Source organism: Acomys russatus, chromosome 28, assembly GCF_903995435.1.
Source record: "Acomys russatus chromosome 28, mAcoRus1.1, whole genome shotgun sequence".
In the NCBI taxonomy this organism is placed as follows: domain Eukaryota; kingdom Metazoa; phylum Chordata; class Mammalia; order Rodentia; family Muridae; genus Acomys; species Acomys russatus.
In genome coordinates this window covers 40,368,277-40,385,644 of record NC_067164.1, presented here as the reverse complement: position 1 = coordinate 40,385,644, position 17,368 = coordinate 40,368,277, and the positions used below count along the sequence as shown (strand labels likewise).

General features: G+C 47.7%; 1 protein-coding gene across 4 annotated transcripts in view; it reads right to left on the bottom strand.

Moving 5' to 3' along the window:
* Lrrc8d (leucine rich repeat containing 8 VRAC subunit D) overlaps positions 1-17,368 on the bottom strand; it is a 111,093-nt gene that overhangs the window by 67,000 nt on the left and 26,725 nt on the right. For 2 of the 4 annotated variants that reach the window (XM_051170608.1, XM_051170607.1), the window contains exon 2: positions 15,689-15,833. The gene's annotated coding sequence lies outside the window, so the exon portion shown is untranslated. Of the gene's footprint in view, positions 1-15,688; positions 15,834-16,168; positions 16,192-16,433; positions 16,514-17,368 lie in introns of those variants that run through there. The other 2 variants (XM_051170609.1, XM_051170610.1) reach the window with 2 other exon arrangements.

Here is a 17,368-nt window from a genome sequence, read left to right as displayed (position 1 = left end):
TTAGACAATATAAAACGTTCTGCTCTGGCTATTCTATCTGAGAATAAAACTTGGGTGACTATTAATTTTTAAATTATAAAGTGCTCTACTCTACCAAACACACGAATTACCTAAAAGTTAACACTGTAAATGGCAAAGAAGTGTAATTCTGAGACTACCTAAAATAGCTTCTTTTATTATGTTGGATGTAAGTAAAGGTTTATTTAAAAAAAAAAAAAAAGTACATTAAGGTTACAATTGTGAATAGTTTTGAGGATCCTGCCAAGGCCATTTTTGTCATAATAAAAACTTTCCCTTCAGTTTTCATAATGCACTATTCTAGTATCTAGAGCTCATACTGGGCACCTGTGGCAACACAGACCACACGGTCTCTTCCTTCAAAGAGCAAGAGATGAGAACAGGCAAGTACTGAAATAATGGGAGAAAGGGTAAGTGGACCAATCTTCTCCTGAGTGGTCATTAAAGCACTACACTTTACAAGAGCAAAGGTAGCCAGCACGCTGTGGTAGCTAGCTCACTGCTGCTCTTTAGGGTTGAGAGTCCGGCCACAGACTACCCCTCCTCTGCATTTAACCTAACAACAGGGCTGTGTTTCTCCTCACAATCATCCTTAGCCCCAGCTGATTTTCACAGAGCAAACCAGCAGGTCAAAAAAAAAAAAAAAAAAAAAAAAACAAAGGCAGCAAGGCCAGGCCCCAAAGGTAAGCAGAGGCAAGGGCAGACCCTAGAACAATCCCCAGGGTCCCTCTGCTAATTTGACCCTCCAGTGTATCACATCCCTGTTCAGAAATGAAGATGAAAACGAAGTCAAATTCGCTACCCTCACCCCCTCCTGCTGAAAACTCAGTGACATTTCAATATTCTTTTAAAGTAACCCAGAAGCATTTACTTGTAAAACATCAAAGTACTGTAAAGAATAATTGTTACATTTTGCTCATAATCTCTTTAAGTAGCAATTTCATGTATGTATGTACGTATGTATGTATGTATGTATACATGCATGCATGCAAGCCCAGGCTATAGCTGTAGTGCAAGCCTGGGTGTCACGCACGAGGCTTAGAGTCAATCTGTACTACTTCAAAAACAGTGACAATAGCAACAAGTCGCCATCTGTCCACCTATATTAAGTCACACTAATTTTCCTAAACCTTAGTTTCTCGGTGTAACAGCCTTGGCTGTCCTGGAACTCACTCTTTAGACCAACCTGGCCTCAAACTCAGAGATCTGCCTGCCTTTGCCTCCTGAGTACTAAAGTTAAAGGTGTGTATTAACACGCCCAGATCTCTCTACTTTTTCTTTTCTTTTTTTCTTTTTCTGGTTTTTTCCAGACAGGGTCTCTTTGTGTAGCCCTGGCTGTCCTGGACTCGCTTTGTAGACCTGGCTGGCCTCGAACTCACAGCGATCCTCCTGCCTCTGCCTCCCGAGTGCCGGGATTAAAGGCGTGCGCCACCACGCCCGGCTTCCCTACCTTTTCTTAAAAGACAAACGCTGGGGCGGGGTGGGGGACTGCGGGGATTTGGTCTGTTGAAAGTATAATTGTACAAAGGTGGCAATTATACAGAATATTCCCAGCATAAAACTGTCTGGCCTATTGTACACCACAGACAGAACAGAGAATCACACACTGTGGGTCAAATGGCAATAATCATGAACTCCTAGCTCTGGAAATAAGTGTTAGCAAACATGCCCTTCCCACCTAAACACAGACAGACAGACAGACAGACAGACAGACGTGCACGTAATTACTACCACAAACTTCATTTCCAACGGAGCTCAGTGTACGAGCTGCTGACCCTTTCCTATCAGAACAAAGCGAAGCAGCTTCCTGGGCTACAGGGTTCAAATAGATGCAGTCTTAGTCACTGGTCCATCGCCGTGAGGAGACACCATGACCAAGGCAACTCTCATTAAAGACAGCATTTAATAGCGCGCAGAGGTGGCGCACGCCTCTAATCCCAGCACTTGGGAGGCAGAGGCAGGTGGAGCTCTATAGTTCGAGGCCAGCCTGGTCTACAAAGTGAGTCCAGAACAGCCAAGGCTACACACAGAGAAACACTGTCTTGGAAAAAAAACCAACCCTCCCCCAAAACGCATCTAATTAGGGGCTTGCTCAGTTTCAGAGGGGGAGCCTGATCATCCTGGCAGAGAACCGGCAGCAGGCATGGTGCTGGAGCAGTAGCTGAGGCCGCATCCTGATCCATAAGCCAGGAGGTGGGGGGTAGAGAAGGGCAGGGAGGGAGAGAGGAAAGGAGGGAGAGAGGGAGGGACAGAAAGGGATCCCAACCCCTTCTTCCAAAAGGCCACGCCTCCTAATCCTTCTAATCCTATCAAAGAGTTCCACTCCCTGATGACTAAACACTCAAGTAAATGAGCCTATAGGGGCCATTCTTATTCAAACCACAATGCAGAAAGTTAGCCTGAAGTCCATCTCCTTAAAAGTGATGTCATTTCCCCACCGAGATACACCATGCTCATCAACGGCATCTTAACAGACTCCAAGGCCACTCAAGCACACGCGAGCTACACGTTTCCAAGTTATACATATATACCCGCACTGCATGCCAAGCCGAAATATAAACACTAGTATTAGATTTGACTTTCTGAGGCTGTAGCAGTGACTGGGGACCTCCCCTTGGGTGACCACGCTGGAATCTTTGATCTCCAAGTGCCCTGAGTTCACACTCAGGCCCTTTGGTTTATTTTGAGGAAGCAATATCCTTCCTGTTGTTCCTCAGGAAATGGGAGAATGCATTTAGAGACGATGGTTTAAGTTCAAGATGAAAAGGTTTTCACTTTTAAATTGTGCCTCACTTTGAAGAATATTTAATTATGGGGAGAAAACAGGACTTTGGGAAACCAGAGACATGCAGTGGAGATGGAACGGTGTTCTCAGCTTTAAAAGGGTGAATTCTGTAAAAACAGTTCGCTAAGTCTGTTACACCCTGTCTCTTCCTGTGAAGAATTTTCCAAGCACCAAGTTGTGTAATCGTGAAATGCAGGGAGGGAAGGGGAGAACCCAGGTTTCTGGGATCACTAAGAGTCTAGAGAAAGATTAGCGGCTTAATTGTAAAAGGAGTGTCCTATCACCCCCGCAGCTCGTTAAGTGATTACCATAATCTCCACAAGGCTTACCTGGCCTGGGCTCACCTTGTAATGCCAGCCACACCTCCGGGGCTTTAGGGGCTAGCTCCATTCTTAAAAGGTGGCTGCAGAGTAGACCACGTCACACAAGAGGAGCACACAACCTCACCCTCCCATCTGTCTCCTTTCCTGGTTGTGACCTCTTCCGCACTGACGCCCCGGGACACGCGCAAGTTATCCCAAAGCTGACCAGATTCTCATGTCAGCAAACCCCGAATGAGACCGGCCCAAGAACCATGTCTTTTCCTGATCTAGTCTATTAATTTTTGTCTAATAATGCACAAGTCACCCAGGGTCCCGAGGGCCCGAGGAGATGTGCGAAGACATAAATTTTAATTTCCTCCTCCATTGCCAGACATAAGGTGAATGGCTTCCCTGCAGCTAGCACTCCGGTTCCCTCACATTCAGTCTTTGACGTCCACCGCCATCTTCCTTGTCCTCTTTCCTTCCACATCCAGCTGCTAAACTCAGCCCTCAGGCCAGGCCATGGTTCAGACACTCACATGTTAGCAAAACAGTCTATCAACCAGGGAAACAAGCTTCATAGTCAATGCCTACTGCCCAACAACAAAACCAACAGGACTGCCCCCGCCCCCTCCCACCTCCCAAAGAGCATACAACTTAGGGTGGACAAGACGGCCCAGTGGGTAAAGGCCGCCAAGCCTGAAGACCTCCAGCTGGAGGCACACATGGAGGAAGGGGAGAACCAGCTCCCTCGAGCTGTTCCCTAACCTCCACAGGTGTGCCATAACAGACACATAATAAGTAAATGTAATAAAACAAATGCACAACTCTTGATTCCCGCCCCCATCCAGTTTACAGTTTACCGAGGTAAATTCTGAATGTCTGTCTCAAGGTCCCTCACAGTGATGTCAGCTGTTCCTTTGCTAACAATCTCCCAGCAACAGGAAGGAGTAAATCACTGTTTCCTTCCCCACCCACCTGCAGGGTCACCCACTTTCACGTGGAACTCTCATCCTGTCAAGACTTCCTCGTGTGAGTGCTCCTGAGCGTGCCTTCCCCTCACCCCCATGCTTTCTCAACCTTTTTCTGTAGATGGTTCCCTTTCCTGACTTTAATCACTTCTCGATCAGCCGATCAAGTGTGAGCCATCCACACCTGTAACTCCAGCACTCAGGAGGCAGAGGCATCTCTGAGCTAGCCTGGTCTACAAACTGAGGTCTATCCCAGCCAGGAATATATAGTGAGCTCCTGCCTCAAAACAAAACGAAGGAAAACAAAACAAAACAAAAAAACACACAGAACAAAACAAATCATCAACACGTGCTTTGTAAGTGTACAGACAGCCAGCCTCCCGCTCTCGGCCCTGCCTCTCATCTATTTTCTTCACCTGAAAGGATCTAACTTTACACTTAACTCTTCTAACCACCAACTGAATACCTGACCAAGTCTATTCCCCTCTGCCCGCCTCACTAACGGCGCTCTGTGTCCCCTGACATGGCAGCTGCTCCCTACTTAAAGCCACTTGGGTGACTTGGCTGCTTAGCCTGTACGAAAAGGACAACAGCCGTACTTCTTTCACGGGGGTTATTGTGAGGATTAGATGACTAACTCCTTTCTGTTTGTTCGCTCTGTCTTTGATCCTGTGGCCATGCCCGGAGGATGTCAATTACATTCAAGGTTATGCTGAGCCGCCGTTTCCAGCCGTGTGCACCTGGCCTTGCCTTCGCACTCCTCCCAGGACCCACACTTCTCCACGCTCCACAGACACCCCCAGCTTCACTTCAAACAAATTCAAAAGACCAGCAACGCAGCTCCGTGGGTAACGGCACACGCGCTGCCAAGCCTCACAGAAGATGGAAGGGGAGAATTGGCACCCGCAAGCTGTCCTTTGACCTCCGCGTGTGCGCTGTGGACTGCGTGGCCCCGTCCCCACCGAGTGCATAAAGAAGTGTCAGAAAGCTTGCTAACTCGCCTTTCTCTCCAAACCTGTCCTTGTCTCATCATCCTCAGCAACGACAGCAGCCAAACTCACTTTGCCCTTCCTTTTCCTTCATTACTCCGCTCTCACTTTCTATCTGGCCAGAAACCAAGTCTTTCTCCTAAGTATTTCTTCTCCAGGCTGTCCTGTCCTTCCTGTTCACCTCAACTGAAGACCACAGAATCGGTGCGGACCACTGGGTGTCTGTTCCTAGTCTCCACACCTGAGGAAAGTAAACTGAGCAGTTCTTTCAGGTCTGAGACTTGACAGTCCTGTTGGGATAAAGGCCACACTTCCAGAACGGCATGGAAGAACCTAGGTGTGGACTGAACAAAGGATTTAAAGGAAGATGCCCTCTGCTCTCTTCTTCCTCGGCATTTCCGCTCCTCACTCACCCCAGGCTCTCTCCGCTTTGTCACACACTGGATTCTCTATCTCTGAGCTGTGGCTGCAGCTTTTCAGGAAAGCTTTCCCTACTCAGCTTGGGAATACGTGTTCATACTAAACACCAGGAGTTCTTTTCCTCTCAAATAGGAAAGCTCAGAATCAGTTTCTGTGGGTCCTGCTCTGTTGTTTGCCACGGCATCCTGCCCTCTGTCTCTGTCATCTGTGTGATCTAGTCTTTTTTTTTAAAGATTTAGTTATCATTATGTATACAGTGCTTTGCCTGCAAGCACACTTGTAGGCCAGAAGAGGGCACCAGTTCACATTACAGAGGATTGTGAGCCACCAGGTGGTTGCTGGGAATTGAACTCAGGACCCCTGGAAGAGCAGTAGCCAGGGCTCTTAACCTCTGAACCATCTCTCCAGCCCCCAATCACATGTCTTAAACTCGAGTTCTGGTTAGTGGTGCATGTGTCTGTCTTGTGAGCTAAATTTTAGACAGTGGTTTGTGTGCTGTCTTGAGTTCAGACAGTTTTCAATTCTCTATTGCATCCTTCGAACTTAACACAACGTCTGATGCGCAAAGACTAAGAAGAAGCTAGAAGGGGGCTGAGATTTAATAGTTCCGGAGCTTGGCAAGCATCTGCAGAATGGGTGGCGTAGCTTCGATGCCAATCAGAGGGGCTACTAGGAACTGTGGGTCTGATGGCCAGTGAGGGTAGCACAGAAGACTCCAGAATGAGAAATGGGAAACTCTGATGTTGATGAAGTCCCCGTCAGCACTAAGGGCTGTTACAATCACTTGGCAGATAGGCAATAAAGCCTATTTAAAAGCCCAGTAGTTGGGAGGACAACCCTAACAGCACAGAGATTGGGTTTATCTGTGGAAGCAGGCTCTGGAGGCAGCACGCTGACCACTGTAATTTTATCGGACTTAATGCAAGCTTAGTAACTGACAGTAATTAATAAAAATCAAAACTCTCTCCTATAGTACCTTAAGAGCTGGAGACAAAGGGTTGGGATGTGTGTGTGACAGTAGCGTATTTACTTAGCATCCAGGAAGCACAAAGGTGCCCAAACCCTGGCGTAACGTTAGCTGGACATGGCGGCCCACACCAGGAATCTGAGCCCTTGAGAAGTAGAAGCTTAAGGACCAAAAGTTCAAGGTCACCTTCAGGTTCATAAGGAGTTTGAGGCCAGCCTGGGCTACACGAGGCCAGCCTGGACTACAAGAGACCCTGCTTAAGAAGGAAAAACTAAGACCAGGCATGTTGGCACACGCCTTTAATCCTAGCACTCGGAGGGCAGGGACATGTGGGTCCCTGTGAAGGTTGAGGCCAGCCTGGTCTACAGAGTGAGTTCCAGAACAGCCAGAGCTACACAGCGAGACTGTCAAACAAACAAACAAACAAAAACAAAAACCATGGCCTGTCATCCATATCATCCTGAAACAGATGGAGGAAACACCACCGTCTCTGCATACCTCGTCATGCAACGGACACTGGGATCAAATGTACTTATTTAAATAAGAATCCAAGCAAAGTACATTTCACTTTACCCAGGAATGCAAAAAGCTTACTTATTAAATAAAATAATGTAGTATTCAGTGCAATATAAGCTGCAGAAATGAGACCTTGTGGACTGAGAACACACCGGAGCAGCAAAGTTGGAGCGGACCAAGCTGAAACAGATGCTGCTTCCCCAGTAATAAGGAGACATCTGTAATTAACAGGCTTTCAAGGCTACGCACCCAAGTATTACCACATCATACCTCATAAAACTCTGGAAAACCACCCAAGCCACACAGCTCACAGAGAGCGCTGAAGAAGAAAGCAAAGCCTCTGGAGTGAGGCACCGCTTGCTGCCCTGCCATGAGGACCAGAGTAGGAGAAAAAGCCACCGCGGCCAAACAGCAAGCAAGAACATAAAGAGATGAAAAGCAAGTTCACTTCAAATGAGACCACAGAATGCTCCGTATCATTAGACACATCTAGAGAATTTATGTGTGTAAGGAACTGAAGCACCAGCTGTGGCTACGGCTTAATTACTACGGCGTTGGCCTAACACGCTTTGGGTTTCATCCCCAGCGTTGCACGGGCCAGGCATGGTGGGACATGTCTGTGATCCCAGCACTCAGGAGGTGGAGACAGGAGAATTAGAAGTCCAAATTTATCACTGGCTACAAGCTGAAGGCCAGCTGGGGATACAGTAGTAGAGCCTGTCACGGAAAAAATATAATAGAAGTTACAACGACGGCCAACCAAGAGCAAGAAGCCTGCCTTAGGACGGCCTTAGGGCTGGGTATAACTCAGACGGAAAAGGCTTGTGATCATGTGGACATGTTGTGGTTTGATCCCCAGCAGAGAAAGTCTAAAATAACAACCCAAAGTGCCTGTGAACTTCTTAACTTATGATATACTATGTCAGCCATGCAAACAGTGACAATGAAACAGTGTATCGAAGGCCCAGGAACACACAAGTAAGTCACCTGAACAGAGCGCACATTCCCACAATGGCCACAGGACCAGAACTGTGTAGGGCGGATTAGATGATAAAAGCAATATTGAAGAGAATTCTTCAAAATATGACCCTTTAAAAGAATAAAAATGCTGTCCTAGACTCGCTTTGTAGAGCAGGTTGGCCTCAAACTCACAGCGATCCACCTGCTTCTGCCTCCCGAGTGCTAGGAATAAAGGTGTGCGCCACCAGGCACAGCCAAGGCTCCACAGAGAAACTCTGTCTCAAACAAACAAACGAAAAACCAAAAAAGAATAAAAATGCTAAACTGGCCCTGGTGGCACACGCCTATAAACTCCAGAGGTGTGAGCAGGAGGATCATATATCAAATTTGAGGCTAGCCTGGGCTAAATGAGACCTTGCCTGCCTGCCTGCCTGCCTGCCTTCCTTCCTTCTTTCCTGTCTTTATGGTTTTTCTTTTTGTGGTTGTTGTTTTTTTTTTAAATCAGAGTTTCACTATGCAGCCATGGCTGCCGTGGAACTCATTCTGTAGACCAGGCTGGCCTCAAAATCAAAGAGCCATCTGCCTCTGCCTCTCGAGATATGTATAAATGGAAAAGGGAAGAAGAGAGGGAAATAATTAAAGTACGACTCCTTGAAAGTTTTAGAGTTTGGGCTTACTTCTTTTGAGTCAGGGTCTTCCCACACAGCCCAAGCTAGCCTTGAACTTGCTATTCGTAAGTATATCAAATTAAAAGTCAAAACTATGAGTAATCTATCAACCCAATAAAAGAGTAAGCTGCAGTGATAGAGGAAGCTTTTATTTTTTAAACATTTATTTATTGTGTATACAGTGTTCTTGCCCACATGTGTGCTTACACACCAGATCTCATTATAGATGGTTGTGAGCCATCATGTGGTCACTGGGAATTGAACCTCTGAAGGAGCAGTCAGTGCCCTTAACCTCTGAGCCATCTCTCCAGCCGAGGAAGCTTTCTTAAACTACTCAGACTTTGCCACCAGTAACATTAAAGACTGATAGCTCTACAACTTAAAAAAAAAGGAGGGGGGGTGTTTCAGGAGCCCTTTCTTAACAAAGTGCACTCCCACTGTCAGGTGTGTCTGTCTTTCCAAGCACCTCTCTCTCTCTTAACCTTCATATTCAGATGTATATACACATATATATACACACACACACACACATATACATATATATGAGGTATTCAAATATACATGTGTATATATATTAAAATCTTAAGACATATATGTATATATGTGTGTATATTTATGTATACATGTGTGTGTATATGTGTGTGTGTACATATATATGTTCAATGCCCCAATCCCATGCCATCTCTTCTTAATATTTTCTATCAAGCTACCTCCCATCCACAATCCCAAATACTTGCTAATGTTCTTCATCTGGGCCGAATCCTCCATCCATGCTGGCCATGTGCTTTTCTTCCACCTAACCCATGGCGGCCTTTCTCTCTTCCCTTCAGGTCTCTTCCTCTCCTTCCCAGGATTCCCCTCTCTCTGTAAGTCCGGGAACCTTAGCCACACCTATCTCATGTGCCCTGACCACTTCAGATGGCTCTTTATTAATCAGCATCAAAATACATTAGACCATCCCCCAACATATTAAAATATTAAGACAGGTTTTTGTCATTATTATTGAGAAGTGCCACAAGGTTATCAGACAATTGGCAAACTAGGTGAAAGTTCCCAGCACCATGTCAAAGGGCGGCAACTCCAGACCCAGACACCCACCCCCCCATGCTGCTGGCCTCCCAGGAGACCTTCCCCCTCCCTCTTTGCTGTGCACTGAACTGATGATGCTCAAAGTCCTGATGCTCCAACCCTGTTTCCAGGCTAACTGTTTAAGTAAGCGAAAAGTAAGTTGCCATAACAGGACAGAACTCCAGAACGCAGTTTGGGAAAGTGATGAGACACATGCGCATGCCCACTCACAGAGAAAAGCATACATTATTTAAAACAATAAAATATTTTTAAAGAGCAACAAAGTGTTAATTCACAGAACATATCAGATACTCTATAAAAACTCCTTCAAGAGAAGGGGAGAGCCAACAGAAGATACCAAAGAGATGACAAGACACTCAGGGAAAGGACAATTAGTTAATATAGAAAGATACACCTCAACTTTAACAGTGATTACAAAAGGCAAAATTAAACTACGGGGTCCAAAACCTATGCAGGTAGAAACTGCAGGAAATCTGTTAATAAAATATGTCATTATGGTTTCTAGATTTTACATAGACATAAAATCATTTGTTGATCTTACGACATGAAAAAAGTGACCCTATCTAGACGGATACACGGCACTAAAGCGGAGGGGAAAAAAGTGAAGGTGGTTGTACGGAGAAAATGTTCAATAGACATGCTTGTATGAAAACTTTTTAAAAAAATTAAGGCATCATGCAATGTCAGGTATGCCGGTGGACACCTTTAATCTCAGCACTTGGGAGGTAGAGGTGGGTGGATCTCTAGGAGTCCAAGGCCAGATTGGTGTGCACGGCAAATGAGACCACCCCCTCACCCTCACCCCCACAAACAAGTAAGTCATCATGGGGCACTGGTGGAGATAAAAACGACATATTTAAAAAACAAAGCGTTGACTCTCCCACTCTATCCCTAACGTCAGCACATTCTCCAAGGCTTGAAGTTAAACTTCTCTGAAAAGGCAGGTCAGACCAAACAACCGTGGTCACTGCTGTCTAGAGGTTGGGCTAAGGAGAGTGGTAGGTAGGCAGAGAGGGGGCTCTTTACAGACTGGGGCCTGCACAAATCTATATAGGTCACAATCTATGCCTGCCTCAGTTTCTTTTCATATATAAAGGGTCATTACCCAGCATACACAGTAACAAGAGAACCACAGATCACCCACACAATATATGAGACATTAAATAAATAGGGGAGACACACACACACACACACACACACACACACACACACACACACACACACACACGGTCTCAGCAGGCTCAACCTCTCAGTCTCCTGAGCTTTGGCAGGTTCTGCATCTGGCCTAATACATGTGTTTGCTTGGTTTTTTGGGGAGGGGGGTTGGTTTGTCCTCCCCCCCCCCCCCGTTTTTTAAACTGGATAAAGAACTTCATGTATTAACCCTAGTGGACATCACTGACCCACCTTAAGCCAAACACTGACAGAATCGCCCCAACAGCTGGAAGGAGAACGGAAGAGCCTGGCTCAGTATGAATGTCCACACTCTCCTCATTGCAGAAGACAACCAATGGTAACCAGCAGGTTGTTCTCCACCTGCCTGTCACAGGCTGTGAAGGTGAAGGGTGAGACACTATTGGCTTCTGGGAAATGAACACAAGGCTGGTGTGGAGGCTGTGACTGCTAAGACAGAAGGCCAGGGGCTATTCCGCAGTTGGTGTCTGAGTCCTGGCAAAAGCAAGGAAGGGGTGCTCATGTGTATGTAAGGGGGGAGGGGGGACTCTAAGAAGAAATCCCATTACCCATGACTGAGTAACTGTAAAGATTTCAAAGTGGACCATGATAAAACAATTAGCCTGGAAACAAGATTAGCTCCCAAGTCAGGACTTCGCACACCACCAATCTAATGCACACGCAAGGAGCTGCAGTCTGGTAGGCAATGCACTGTGAGTGTTGAGCATCTCTGCACTTTCAGTAGGAAGCAGTCTTACTTTGGTCCTGACTTGGACTAAGGCGTGGGAGAAGCCCGTTCCCTGATCCCACCGCCCGAAGGGCTTAATCACCCACAGACAGCCGAAGTTATTACTCCACACCTAGCAGAGTAACACTAAGTAATTTAGTCACCAGAGATGACACAAATCAAAGTCTAAGTAAGGCAAGCCCTCTGAGGCATGCCAGTAAATAAAAGCACCCTGTTGTTTTTTTTTTTAAGAGGTGGGACACAATGCAACAAACACCCTCTGACAGAGATGATTTTACCTAGAACCCACATGAAGGAAAACAAGAGTGTTCTGAGACAAGGAAAACCTTAGCTTGCACTCATCCCTGCCACAAACCCGCTCATGACCACTGACTTCTCCTTGGCATTCACCATCAAAGCCAGCTCTCCAGCAAGTCCTCAGGACAGACAGAAATGGCAGCGTGTGACATTTAAGGAAGCCTGGGTGCATCAACTCATTGTTCCCTTAGAAACAGAAAAAAAAAAAAAAAAAAAAAAAAGGTCACTTTTCCTCTATTTCTCTCTTTTCTCTTCTCCGTAATATTTTGACAAAGTATGACAGAGCCGGGATTTTAGGCCACTAAACACACTACTATTACAAAGAAAACAGGTGTTTTGTGCATCATCTCCCAAAGAAGATGGACCACAGATTTAATTAATATCTTCCTGAGAATGCGAAACTCTCCTTAAGGAATGCCTCACGTACCGGGGTTGACCTCAGACCCGATGTGGCTTGGGCAGTCTCTACCTCCCGAATGCTGGGATCACACACGCGTTATCCTCACACACAATCTACACAGAGCTGGGAGTAAAACCTGGGGCTTCATGCACGGAATGCAGGCTCTAGTCTATAACCTAAACTGTACCTCGGCCCCCATCGAGGGACTGTTACAACTATTACAAACACATGTCGTGTGTTAATGTAAAGTTAGATGACTTTGCTCTTGTTTTTCCAAGATGTGGCCTTTTCAGCAGTTGGGGGAGTTGGAGAGTGTGTGAGGGCAGCACGCACACCAGGTGTGACACACACCAGGTGTGAACTGATTCACTTCCTAAGACACAAGCCAGAGAGGGTTCTCTTTTCTTCTTCTTCTTTATTATTACTTATTATTTTGGGTTTTTGTTTGTTTTGGTGTTGGGGGGTTGGGTTGTTTGTTGTTTGTTTTTCTTTTTGTTTTGTCTTTTGAGACAGGGTTTCTCTAACTATCCAGGCTGTCCTAGAACTCCTTTTGTAGACCAGGCTGGCCTGAAACTAAAGAGCTTCCCCCTGCCTCTGCCTCCTGAGTGCAAGGACTAAAAGCGTGCGCCACCACGTCCAGCTGAGAAGGTTCTTTTTAATTCTTGCAGGAGTGCTGACTCAACTCCCTGCAGCCACACATGCTCGCTGACACGAGGCATGGCATGCTGCAGATTAAAACGCACCTTCAAGAGTTTTGGCAGAACATAAATCAAACTCGTGTAAATACAACTAAACCTAGTGACAGACACAGAAGTGGCCACACTCTCTAGGCCAGGTCTAAACAGAGGAGGAGGAGGAAGAAGAAGAGGAGCAAAGACTCACCCTGGGTCCTTTTTGGACCAGCAAAAGGTCCAACTGATTTAGCACTGCTGCTCTCTCTTTCTAAGGCATCAATTTTCCAGACACCAGCGAAGAGTCGAGGGCCACAGACCCAAGACCCTGTCTGAGTCCCAGCATCTCCATTTACAGCCACTGAAGACCTAATCGGCCCAGCTCCCTCTCCATGAACGGGCTGTTTTACCTCAGTGCTGCCAAGACCTGCTGGCTACATGTAGGATACAGGAAGTAGCGCTGCAAACAGAGAAGGACGCCCAAGGCCGTATTACTTCTGAGTATTAAAACTCTCCTGAGGTGGGAGTACATCCCCGTTCCTAACGTAGGGTCAGAAAAACCAGTCCGCTGTGTCTCAAAGCAGAGTGACAGGTAGACGCCAAGCAAAGCCCGCAAGCAATTTATAAACCCTCAGGGGGGTGCATATACCTGGATATGAAAATATGAAAAATAACCTGACCATATGAACCCTTCAGAAGCATCTGCTGTAAAGGCAAGTGGAGCAGGGTGGACGGGTGCTCGCTTAGCACACACAAGCTCCCCTGAGTTCAAGCCTCAGAGAACTAAGAAAAGAAGAGGAAGGAAAGACGCTTCTTGTACGGTCTGTCTTTATTCCTGGGGAATATCTGGGGAAAGAAGAGGCATATGCACAAATATAATACACAGTTAAATTCAAACCTAAGTCAAGGCAGATCTAACTGCTTAGGCCATAAAAAAAAAAAAAAAAATACCGTATTATTCCGATTGCCGATGTTATTGCGGTGCTCAAAATAGCTACATTTAAGGAGAATAATGTCCCGGGAGCGGCTGACTGGCAGAGCAGGTGAGGGCACTTGCCACCAAGCCTGGTGATCTGAGGTGATCCCTGGGACCCATATGACTGACCTCCGAATGTGTGCCACGCCGCGTGAGTCGTTACACACACACACACACAGAATAAGTGTGACAAAGATGTCTAACAGATGAATATTCTGAAGAGTCACTGAAACCAGTAGATGCTATCACTGAAACTGACTCCATACTGTTGACATGAGAAAGACGGCAGCACAAACTTATTGGCATATCTGAGAGTTTTCTTTTAAAGCAAAATTAAGTATGCAAAAAAAAAAAATATATATATATATACTTTACCGCAACACTCTCAGCATTAGACTATAGGCTATTAGAATGATATTGTTAAGGCTGGGTGTGGAGTTGCAAGCCTTTGATTCCTGCATCTGGAAAGCCGGCAAGAAAATCTGAGTACTAAGCTAGTCAGTACTCCATGGTAAGACCTTGGTCCCTGCACCCCCACCCCCAAGCCCCCAACAGGTATGGCTGCCATGAAGTGGCATGTATTTCAATTCGGGAATCAGCTTGCCTCTTGGGACGACATGGTTGCCCAACAAGACGAAGGACTGAAGTATGTACACAGAAAAAGACCCTCATTTTGGCAGCCTCACTTCCCTCCACTTCTGTCACTGGCTCACGCTGCAGCCTCCAAAAGAAGCAAGAAGTTGCTGCTGACTTCCACGCTGCTCAGCTGGTTAACTTGTCACAATAACCATGTCAAACATCGTCTTCTCAGCCAAGGTGATTCCCTAGCGTCTCTCCAGACAGCCATGGAAGCAGTGAGATAGGGCCAGGCCTTCTCCCAGCGAGGGGGAAGTCAGTCTAAGTCTGAATCCTCGGAAATGAAGGCGCAAGTTCTATACCATAAACCCTCCTTCTACTAATATCCGGACCCAAGCAAGGCACGGTTAGGAAATTACATCTACCTGGGGAGGCTGAGAAAAGTCAATCTCTATTTTTGTTTGGTGACAACTTGGATTTAATAAGTGGAAAAAAAAAAAAAAAAGGTCCAGCTCATATTTGTAAAGCACCGTGTTTCCACACAGTAAAACCGCAGCAGCGTTAAACAGCCAGACACCAGACTAAACACCTCACAACTCACTGCTGTCGCTCATTTGTGGCCCCTACCTTTCCGGTGTGTGTCTGCACCAGTCCCCTCAAGGCCTGGCTCGACAAGCGACCCAGCCCCTCGGTTTCCTGGCCGAGCTGTCAAACCCAGAGCTCACCAGCTTCCTCCCTTCCCGCTCCACTTTTCCGTTCACACCAGCTTCAGCAACACCCGGCGGTCTCGGGCTTCCCAGAACGGTATTTAGACAGCCTCGGGCCAGCGAGTGAGGAACAAAGAGCAGCTGCTGGGGCAGCAGCTGGAGAGGGTGGCGAGGGCAGCTGGGGACTCCCGGAGGCGGCCCACATGGTCCCAGGGCAGCCCAGGGGGTAGCCCAGCCTAGAGAGCGCTCATCTAGGGGAGCACCGGGAGGTCCCTAAACCTCGCTGCCCAGACATTCCCGCCCTGTCCCATACACCTGGGCGGTGGCGGCGACAAAGTGGCAGGGACTCCTGGAGGAGGACGCAGTGGCAGGCACAGGCGGTCGACAAAGTCCCCTTGAGCGAGCGATGACCCCCTCGCCTCCCCGGCCTGGCCCGCCCTCCCCCCACCGCGCACCTGGACCAGGTGGCCACCCTGCTCCCTCAGGGCTCTCTCAGGACTCGGCTGCGGGGCGGGCTCCGGGGGCTGGAACCGCTGCGACACGAGACTTCACTCCTCCATCCTGGGAGCCGGCAGCACGTTACAGTCAGCAGTGCACTTCCTGTTTCAAAGAGAGAGCGAGAAGAGCGTGTTGGCAGATGAGGGCGCGGAGCCAGCGAGGGGCAGCGGGTTGCATAAGCAGCCATAGGCTGCGATCGATCAATCGATCGCTTGCCCGCTCACCCGCCCGCCCGCCGACGGGGTCCGCAGCCACCCTGCTCGCCTGCCCCGGCCCGGCCTCCCCCTGCCGGCCGGCTGAAGCTCCAGCCCCAGCTGCAGGACGCACCTCCCCTCCCCGCCCGGCCAAGGATTCCACGTTCCCGACTCTCCCCCTCCCAACCCCCCCCCCCCGGGGTGGGCAGCCAGCACTTGGCCTTCGCTATCCTCCTGCCTCACCTCCCCACCCTGCCTCTGCCTCCAAAGAGAAAGGATCACCTCCCGGAAGGTTTAAGGACCCGAACCTTGCCAAGGGAAAGGAGTCTTGCAAGCATGCAAATCTGGTAAGTTAGCAGCTACATCCCATCAGATCCACTCGCAGCAGGGAGCTCCGGGATGGGAAATTACTTGTCTTGTGCCTCGCTGACTCAAAAGAAGCGTGCGCACAAGCTGCCGCAATAGAGCTGTCACGAAGTGGGGGCGGGAGGTGGAAGACCCTGCAAACCTTCGCAGTTCCTCCTAGGGTCTCCGTTTGGTCCTCATTTGCCAGGCACCAACTTCCCCAGGAAAATAACCCTAAACTTTTCTTCCTCGTGATAACGAATCACAGAAAGGCCAGGTTCTGAGATCACGTCCATTTTGGTCAAACTCCGACTTAATTTCCTTTTTTTGATTTTTTTTTTTTTTAAATTTATTTATGGCGGGGGAGATGGGCGGCGCATGCGTGCCACGCTGCATGTGTGGCGGTCAGAGGGATAACTTTCAGAAGTCCGTTCTCCCGTCTACCGTGTGGGTCCTGGGCCTGTAACTTAAGAGGCCAGGCTTGGTGGCAAGTGCCTTCACTGGCTGGGCCCCCAGACTTAAAGGAATTTCAGAGTTGAACTAAGGCGCGCGTGGAGGGGTGGAGGTGGGGCGCGCAGCGGGAGGTGACTCGGCAATAAAGGCACCTGCACTTGGTAGAAGGAGAGAGCCAATTCCCGCAATTTGTCCTCTGAACTCCTTGAGTGTCATGGCACACAAGTGCCCACATACATGTAAATAAATAAAAAATTTTTTAATTTGTAAAAAAGTTATAAACAGGTGGCTCAAAAATCTACCAGAGGCAAGAGCTTGCCAGCAGCTCCAGGAGTCAGCCTGAGTTTGCAAGCTGCCCTGACTCTCTGCACCTGGAACCTGTCAGACAACAGGTACTTAACAGATGGCTTCTTGTGGCATCAGCCTGTGGGTTTAAATAGGTTGGTCTTGTTTCCAAACCCCAAGCAGATCAGAGACAATATACTATGATTATTCTATTTAAAAAAAAAAAAAAGCTAATTTCTGACAGGAAGAAACTGGTACAAAACTCAGGTCCTACTCCGTGCTAGCCTCTTCTTACTCCCCTGTGCGACTCAGTACGTCCCAACAGATCTCTACAAACCTTGTTCCCACATTCCCAGATGA